We start from the raw sequence: 603 nt of genomic DNA on the forward strand, positions 1-603 counted from the left end.
AGGCGTCTTCTTCAGATGAAGAGATCCTCCAGAAGAGCTATCCAAAGACATCTTGGATAGTTCACAGAGACCATCATAGAAAATACCTATGATGCTCCATTCAGAAAGCATGTCAGAGGGACACTTTCTGATTAATTGTTTGTATCTTTCCCAAGCTTCATAGAGGGATTCTCCTTCCTTCTGTCTGAAGGTTTGGACTTCCACTCTAAGCATACTCAATTTTTGAGGTGGAAAAAACTTTGCCAAGAAGGCATTGACTAGCTTTTCCCAAGAGTTCAGGCTTTTTTTAGGTTGTGAGTCCAACCATATCCTAGCTCTGTGTCTTATAGCAAAAGGGAATAGCATAAGTCTATAGACCTCAGGGTCAACCCCATTGGTCTTGACAGTGTCACAAATTTGCAAGAATTCAGCTAAAAATTGATGAGGATCTTTCAATGGAAGTCCATGGAACTTGCAATTCTGTTGCATTAGAGAAACTAATTGAGGCTTAAGCTCAAAGTTGTTTACTCCAATAGCAGGGATAGAGATGTTTCTCCCATAGAAGTCGGGAGTAGGTGCTGTAAAGTCACCCAGCACCTTCCTTGCATTGTTGGCATTGTTGTT

This window comes from Arachis duranensis, chromosome 9, assembly GCF_000817695.3.
Source record: "Arachis duranensis cultivar V14167 chromosome 9, aradu.V14167.gnm2.J7QH, whole genome shotgun sequence".
Classification (NCBI taxonomy): domain Eukaryota; kingdom Viridiplantae; phylum Streptophyta; class Magnoliopsida; order Fabales; family Fabaceae; genus Arachis; species Arachis duranensis.